The sequence below is a fragment of the Vicia villosa genome, linkage group LG1 (assembly GCF_029867415.1).
Source record: "Vicia villosa cultivar HV-30 ecotype Madison, WI linkage group LG1, Vvil1.0, whole genome shotgun sequence".
Taxonomy (NCBI): Eukaryota; Viridiplantae; Streptophyta; class Magnoliopsida; order Fabales; family Fabaceae; genus Vicia; species Vicia villosa.
In genome coordinates this window covers 89,376,139-89,383,635 of record NC_081180.1, presented here as the reverse complement: position 1 = coordinate 89,383,635, position 7,497 = coordinate 89,376,139, and the positions used below count along the sequence as shown (strand labels likewise).

Below are 7,497 nucleotides of genomic sequence, written 5' to 3'. Positions count from 1 at the left end.
AATCACCATACAAGAACGCAGTCTTCACATCCATTTGTTCCAGTTCAAGATCGAACTGTGCCACCATGGCAAGCAACATTCGAATGGACCTATGCTTCACAATAGGAGAAAACACATCATTGAAGTCGACACCTTCTTTCTGAGTGAAACCCCTTGCAACTAACCTTGCCTTGTATCTTTTCGACGTCACTCCTTCAATTCCTTCCTTAACTTTGAAAATCCATTTACAGCTGACTAACCTTGCCCCAACAGGTTTCTTGATCAGTTCCCAAGTATGATTATCATGAAGAGATTTCATCTCATCATCCATGGCCTTCAGCCATTCAGTCTTATTTCGACTCCTCATAACTTCCTTATAGTCTCTAGGTTCTTCGTCTAGAACCTCACTTGCAGAGATTAAGGCATAAGCTATAAGATCTGCATATCCAAGTCTTTGAGGTGGCTTGATGACTCTTCTCGACCTATCTCTCGACAATAGGTAGTCATCGTCAGTTTCCTCAACTTCAGCATCTTCTGCTTCTTCTTCGACTTCATCTGGGATATGCAATTCAGCATCAACATGCTCCACCTCAACAGGAATCTCTACCTGTTCCAGCTCTTCGTCAGATGTTTCTGTACTTCGACCAACATCATTAGTTTTCTTAAAAGCCATTTCAGCTTCATTGAAAACTACATCTCGACTGGTGATACACCTCCTGTGACCTGGCTCTAGGCACCATAGCCTATAAGCTTTGACTCCTTCAGGGTATCCCATGAACATGCATTTCAGAGCTCTAGGTTCTACCTTGTCTTGCCTAATGTGAGCATAGGCTACGCAGCCAAATACTCTCAGTTTGTCGAGATCTGGTGGATGTCCCGACCAAACTTCTTCAGGTGTCTTCATATCTAACGCTGTCGAAGGACATCTGTTTATCAGATATGTTGCTGTCGAAACAGCCTCAGCCCAGAACACCTTTGTTAACCCCGCACTAGTCAACATGCATCTGACTCTCTCCAAAATAGTTCGATTAAACCTTTCAGCCAAACCATTTTGCTGTGGAGTACCTGCAGTAGTTCTATGCCTTGCAATACCAGAGGCAGCACAAAAACTGTCGAATGCCTCATTGCAAAATTCAAGGCCATTGTCGGTTCTCAACCTCTTGACCTTTCTGCCAGTCTGATTTTCAACCAGAGTCTTCCAACTTTTGAAATTCTCAAAAGTTTCATCCTTAGTCTTCTGGATGAATACCCATAATTTTCTGGAATAATCATCTACTATGGATAGAAAATACCTTGCTCCTGAATGTGATGGACACCTTGCAGGCCCCCAAAGATCAGCATGGATGTAATCAAGGGATCCATGTGTTCTCTGTTTGCCTTTGTTGAACTTCACTCTGCAAGATTTTCCAAGTACACAGGGTTCACAAAACTTCAGCTTTTCGACTTTGTCTCCACCAAGCAGATTTTGTTTCCCTAATTCGACCAGACCCCTTTCACTGACATGGCCCAATCTCATGTGCCAGATTTCTGTTTTCGACAAAGGTTTCGTGGATGCAACATTTGTCGAACCACTTACAACTTCAGCCTCAAGGGTATACAAGCCTTGTTTCTTCACGCCTCTCAAGACTTCCTTCGAACCCTTCATGACTCTTAGGATACTTTTCTCTCCTTGGAAAACATATCCTTTCTTGTCGAATTCACCAAGAGAAAGCAGATTTCTCTTCAAATCAGGAACATACCTGACTTCAGTCAACAACCTTATTGACTCATCATGGAGCTTGAATCTCACAGATCCAACACCTGCAATCTTGCAAGCCTTGTTGTTTCCCAGCAATACTGATCCACCATCTTGATCACATAATTCCTCGAACAAGTCTTTGTTTGGAGTCATGTGCCAAGTGCAACCTGAATCCATAATCCACTCCTTCTTAGAGTCACTGCTTGAAACCACAAGAACATCAGATGATTCGAAATCATCTTGAACAATGGCAGCGTTGCCATTATCCTTACCTCCATGATATTTCAAGCGTTCAGGGCACACCTTTCTTGTGTGACCCTCCTTCTTACAATGGTAGCATCGAATGCCAGATGCTTCGCCACTGTAAGTCTTCGACTGGCTTTTGCCTTTCTTCTTGTCGAACTTACCATCCTTTCGTAAGAGTTTTCCTTTAACGGCCAAACCTTCGCCAACAGTCGAAGGTTTATGCTCCTTTCGTTCATTCAAGTCCTTAGAGTACAAGGCTGATTGAACTTCTTCAAACGTCAGGGACTCCCTTCCATACAAGAGAGTTTCTTTGAAGTGAGCATGTGATCGAGGCAAAGAACACAATAGTAACAGCGCTTGATCTTCATCATCGATCTTCACATCAATATTTTCAAGATCAAGAATCAGCTTGTTGAACATATCCAACTGCTCAGCCAATACTTTGTCTTCAATCATCTTGAATGAATACAAAGCTTGCTTCAGGTAGAGTCGATTTACCAGCGATTTGGTCATATACAAACTTTCAAGTTTCACCCATAACCCTGATGCCGTCGTCTCCTTTGATACCTGTCGGAGAACCTTATCACCAAGGCTCAACAAAATTGCGCTGTGTGCTTTCTCGATCATATTTGTCTTCTCTGCTGCCGTCAATTCTGCATTCATGGCTGCCTCTCCCTTCAACGCTTCCAAACAACCCTGCTGAACCAGTAGGGCTTTCATCTTCAAGCGCCACAGACCGAAATCATTCACTCCGGTGAACTTTTCAATCTCATACTTTGTTGAAGGCATCTTCTCCACGCTCACCGCACCAATTTGTTGTGAAAAACGATACCAATAACAAAGTATAATAGGGAATTAGGGAAGAGAATAAGAACACAAGAATTGGTTATAACTGCTATTCTTTCACTTTCTCTTAAAACAAGATTACAAGTTTACAAGAATAACAAATAACCTCTCTCACCCAAATTAGGATTTGCAGCTTAGCAATGATGAGAGACTAGTATGCTATTTATAATAAAACCTAACATACTAACTAATGGGCTTTTTCAGCAAGGCCCATTACACAAGCCAACTTAATAAACAAGCTAACTTAACAAATTAGGGTTTAAACACTAAAACCTAATTTAACATGCTAACAACCCTAGCATCTTCGACATCTGCATGCTAGACCCATCTTCGACTACAGCATGCACACTTCGACACCAGCATGTGAACAATCCTTCGACTTCATGCTTAACTCTGTCGAACTGTCGAACCAAGAAGCTACCTTTCGACAATACTAGAGTTCGATCCAATATCTCACAGTATTACCTATTCATCATTTCATAAGTATTCACAAGGTGTATCTTTATTTGATAAAATCTGCACAACGCAATTATACTCGATCCCCATAAGTGTACTAAGGGATTGGATACGAAACAGGGCGAACTAGGGTTAAATGATTGCATAGGAGTATTCCATAAAGAAAAATGCTTGTCCTAGTTGTAACATACTTGAACTATGGTAAAGAGGTCATGGGTTCAATTATCCATCTTTATGGAAGCAATTGATTATCATGAACACCCAATCAATTGTCCCCTTGAAGATCATCAAAAATTCCCTTTTTAAACCCATAATTTCCATTCCTTTCATACATCCAAACACTCTAAATATACCCAGCAAATTCACAACACTCTTAACACAACAAGCATACAATATGCAATTTGATTCATCAAGCATCCATAAAAAAGCAAGAACATTGATTGTAACTTAAACCCCACTTACATTTCTATGATCTAAACCCCAACAATGCAAAGCTATGGACCTTATCATCAAGTATTCCCTAAGTGGAACTAAATATCCATTTGAAAGCCTAAACTAGAACTCACCTTACTGAGGAATTTTGAGTTATCTTGAAAGAATACAAGAGATGAAGTTGTTGCAAGAAACCTATGCTACTTTCCATATGCAAGGTACAAGATGAAGCAAGATGAAGATTTTATATCCTCCTTCCTTTCCAAATCGTCTCTCTCTCTCCCTCTCTCTCTCTCTCTCTTGGATCCAAACTTCTTCTCTCAATCTAATTTTTAGAAGGATAAGTGAGTTGTAGAAATGAGAAAAAAAATTCAATTTGAAGAATATGTACTTAATTGGTGAAAGTACAACTTTTCCCTTGCCAAACTAAATAAATTACCATTGTGTCACTCTTGATTAAAGATTGTCATTACCTCTCTAATTAACTTAATATCCACACTAATACATAATTAGCATGATAATTGAGTTGAGTTAAGATCTAGGACATTACAGATACCTTCTTTTACCTCAGTCATGTACCACAGTGAATTGTTTGTCATCTTCCTCATGCAATTGTCTCCTACACAAAGCTTTTTATTTTTCCTATTTCGAAACCCTAATTTGCAGGGACTAAATGTAAAAATGTATTTGGGTTTTTTTTAGGTATTTTTTGGTGGGAAACTATATTTTCCGTGTAATAATAGAGTGTTAGAAGAGGAAAATGGAAAATTAATTTCATATCATCAATGTTAACCACACCATATTTTTAACAGTAGTTTAACTTTAAGAACTGACATCAAAACAAAATCAACATTTAGGGACTCCATCCAAAAAAAGGATTTAGGGACTAAAATCAAAAACATGTCAACTTACAGGGACGAAAAGACTATTTAATCCTAAATTTAATTATAAGAAGTCAAAGTTGTTTAAACTTTAAGTTCTACTTCAGTTAACCAATCATCATTTCTGTCGATTCTTCCTCATCATCGACATTAGTGTTTTTGGTCCTTATTTTATCCATTATTTAGTTATGCAACTTCATCATCTTTACCAAATTCAATTGATCAACAATAACATCGGTTTAGAGATATTATTAGTAATTGAAATATAGTAATAAATTTAAATAATGAAATCATAATCACAATAGCTAACAACATACATACCAATATCATTTTTAATAGGTTAGATTGTCATACTTGAAAGTCTTTGTGTAGTTCTTCCAAGGATGAAATATCACAATTTTAATCTCTCTATTGTATTTTTGCAATTTCGTACTCGTGAATCTCCGTAAAGTCAACGAAGTATTTAAGATAGACCATATCAACGTAGGTTTCACTTTTGTCCACAAAAATAGATGCGCCAACCAGTACTAGATGTAACACCTCAATGCGCACACTAGGTGGTACTCAACCTGCATATCATCGCCATTGGCATCCTCATTATTCTGCAGCTGGGTTTTATAAAGTTCTTCAAAGAATTTAAATTTATCATTAGCACATATGGTGTCAGCTACCTCATTTGCAGCCTCACTTGAGTCAACCCTCTCACTAACTTCCTCTCGACCGAGCCTTATGTGGTTTAGTAATTTTCTTCAAATGGGAATATACATGAGGCATGAGACGTAATTTATGGTGATGGTCATCTCGCCAAGAAGAAGGTGGAAAGATGAAGTCTCTGAATTTCATCTCTCTGAAAATGTCGTTGGCATGTCATAGTTTATAGTGATGTACGCAGCAACACATAAACCGACAAGACCAAAATAGCGGATAACATTCTTGAACCAATCATCGTTGGGTTGTTAATCCAATATCTTCGTGTCGTGGTTTACCAATTTTAAACACAGATTCTAATGTAAAAACATATCACCATCAGTCGCAATTTAATTAATTTAAAACATATGCAATGCAAAAGTAAATAAAAATACCTCTCTTTCCCAAGCATGCCTAGAAGCATGGTCTCTATACAGATGAAGAAAGTAGGTGTCAAATAGGCCTCCTATATAACTCTCTACATGGGCTTTAGCAGCAGGTTCCTCTTGGACTTCAGGAGCTTCAGGTGCTTCATCTTGCGACGCGTGGCTCCTTGAAGTAAAGGCCTGAGACAAGCGACTACGGGAAGTAGAAATAGATTGGTTACAAACCTCGACATTGTGAACCATCAAACGAGTTATCATTGACTCGTGGTCTCGTGGTTCTAGTTGTGACCCTCTCGCGTTGTACAAGAACGGTTTGGGAGACACAGTTGAGCCTAATTCTATCAAGGTTGTTTTCAGTCATTATCGGGGTCTACGACGGGCGCGGAATGTACTAGAAAAGTACATCAATGTAACTTTACTAGTGAAGGTCAGTAAAGTCTTTGGTGAAATTGGGTGTGTCTTTTCCCTCAATTATCATCTCATTATATAATAACTCTAACTCACTCTGCACCTAAAGCTCATCAAGAATCATTAAAGTGATTGTCCCTAGTTAATGAAACTTCTCTTAATTGTAATTGAAATCAAACTTTATTAACAAATCGTAAGTCATGATGTTATCAATTAGGCATGTGTTATCTATGTATTTTAATTCGAATATTCCTTCCAAGTTATTTTAGAGCCGATAGGATAAGTTTGGTCCATCAACTCTCAGTCTCAGCACGACCTTGTTTTGGCGGATGGGTTACAACTATTGGCTTTGAGTTACATCCCGGCCCACTCTTGGTGATCCATCCCAAAATCGATCAGATATGTAAACGGTCTCTCAAACATGAATCGTGTATAGGTAAAAGTTTTCTTGAGACCTTATGAGAAACTCCAACATCATCAAGCTTCAAAAATTTTGTCTGATTTAAGAGAATCATCATAAATTTGCTTTTAGCCTCAATCCCCATGTTAGCTAGCAAGCTCATTCACATAAACATTTTGCTTCACCATACACATGACTCATTCTAACTTCCAATCCAACTTCTCCATCTTGACAAATATTTTGAGCAACTCACACTTTGGTAACATCAACACCTCCTTTACTTTTTGAAAAGCCACATAGCCATTCACTCTCAACTCTCTGAATCAGCCCTTTGCACCTCGAACCACCATTAGTTTTACTCCCACTGCCCGTATTCAGCTTGATCCACCTTGTGAGAAGCTGAAACCACTCACCAAAATCTTTCACTCTTTTGAATGTCAATCAAAGAAGACTTTATAATAGCTGATATTATCATAGGAAAGACCATAATAACTTTAATCCAACCAAATTCAAAACCCAAGTTAAATATTAGTTTCTAAAATGAAAATTCGTAATATTATAATATACACCTAAAAATAAATGAATATACAAAAGTTTTATTTCCTAAAATAAAGCAAGATCGCTAAAAAACTATTATAACAGCATAATAAAATCAGAGCACGAATTTGGGGGTTTTGAATATTGAAGCAAGAAATGGGAAAAAGAATAATCGACCACAGTGGGAGTCGAACCCACGACCTTTTGATCCGAAGTCAAACGCGCTAATCCACTGCGCTATGCGGTCACTTATTGACTGTTTTGCATGTTTTGAGAACACAACTTAAAAATGATCTCGTCTCAAAGAACAAGTAAACTCGAGATTTATGAATTTGGGTTATTGAATTGGAAGTTTTTTTAGTATTGAGATGTTATTCTGTTTGTGTCAACCTTGAGTTCAGTTTTGTTATTCTCTGTGGCCGGTGGATACTGCAAAATAATTTAGTCTTACATTCAGCACTTCACGAGTAAAATAAATATACATTGGAAGAGTGCTAGGCG

At 38.1% G+C, this 7,497-nt stretch overlaps 1 non-coding gene across 1 annotated transcript; it reads right to left on the bottom strand.

The window, feature by feature from the left end:
- Positions 1 to 7,169: 7,169 nt before the first annotated feature.
- Positions 7,170 to 7,243, bottom strand: TRNAR-UCG (transfer RNA arginine (anticodon UCG)). The gene has a single exon. It is a non-coding gene; the product is annotated as a tRNA-Arg (tRNA).
- Positions 7,244 to 7,497: the final 254 nt, after the last annotated feature.